The sequence below is a fragment of the Condylura cristata genome, unplaced genomic scaffold, assembly GCF_000260355.1.
Source record: "Condylura cristata isolate star-nosed mole 26May11 unplaced genomic scaffold, ConCri1.0 scaffold00058, whole genome shotgun sequence".
In the NCBI taxonomy this organism is placed as follows: Eukaryota; Metazoa; Chordata; class Mammalia; order Eulipotyphla; family Talpidae; genus Condylura; species Condylura cristata.
The window spans coordinates 924,673-925,728 of record NW_004567159.1 but is presented as its reverse complement, the minus strand read 5'-3'; the positions used below and the strand labels follow the sequence as shown (position 1 = coordinate 925,728).

The following is a 1,056-nucleotide window of genomic DNA, read 5'->3' as shown; positions in this document are numbered from 1 at the left end:
CCGAGCGCGAAGGGGCGGGAGCCTGCGAGCTGCCACCCGCCGGGTCGTGGCCAGCCACCGGCAGGGGCGCGCCCGGACAGGCCCCTGGTCAGCACTGCCCCCAGCCAGCCTGGCCAAGTGTGGTGCCCAGTGCACCCGGCTGGGAGTGGCTGCCCACTCGAGTCTGGCTTCCCCGTGCCCAGAGAGCTGATCTGGGGAGCCGGCGTGGGGGGGCTGCGCCTCCCGGAAGCTGCCCCCTGGGGCAGTTGCACTTTGCCGCCGAGCGCGAAGGGGCGGGAGCCTGCGAGCTGCCACCCGCCGGGTCGTGGCCAGCCACGGGCAGGGGCGCGCCCGGACAGGCCCCTGGTCAGCACTGCCCCCAGCCAGCCTGGCCAAGTGTGGTGCCCAGCGCACCCGGCTGGGAGTGGCTGCCCACTCGAGTCTGGCTTCCCCGTGCCCAGAGAGCTGATCTGGGGCAAAGGGGTGCTGGTGGGAGCCGGCGTGGGGGGGCTGCGCCTCCCGGAAGCTGCCCCCTGGGGCAGTTGCACTTTGCCGCCCACTGGGCCCACTGAGTCAGAGGCTGTGGCCTCCCAGAAGCCCCTCCCAGTGCCCACTCCCCAGGGCGCCCGGCCATCCCGCTGGGGGCTCACCCGCCCCGTCACGCAAGGGTGGTGCCACAGCCCCGTGCCTCGTGCCCAGGCGGGGGCCCCGACCCAGGCCGCCCCGCCCACAGCAGCGGCCACGGCCCGGGTGCCAGCGCAGACACCGGACGCAGCCACGGCTCTGCGCCTGGGGGTGGGGTGCAAAGGCACAGCTGGCGGAGCCCCGAAGCCAGACGAGGGCTTTATTGTGAAGGGGGCGCCAGAGGAGCGCAGCCAGGCGCAGCGGCTCAGCCACTCCGGGGTCGGCTCCCCTCCCGCGTCAGCACGGCCGGCCGGGCCGGCCAGCGGCTCCGTCCGGTCCACTTGGAGCCAGTGGCTGTGGAGGCCGCTGGTGGGAAGCAGGCCAGCGGGGTAGGCAGCAGGAAGGACCAGAAGCCAGAGGGGTGTGCAGGGCAGCTGCCCCGCGGGTGTCCGC

At 74.8% G+C, this 1,056-nt stretch overlaps 1 protein-coding gene across 1 annotated transcript in view; it reads right to left on the bottom strand.

The window, feature by feature from the left end:
• Window positions 1-1,056, bottom strand: part of LOC101625375 (segment polarity protein dishevelled homolog DVL-1) — a 12,243-nt gene that overhangs the window by 10,637 nt on the left and 550 nt on the right. The window lies entirely within an intron of this gene.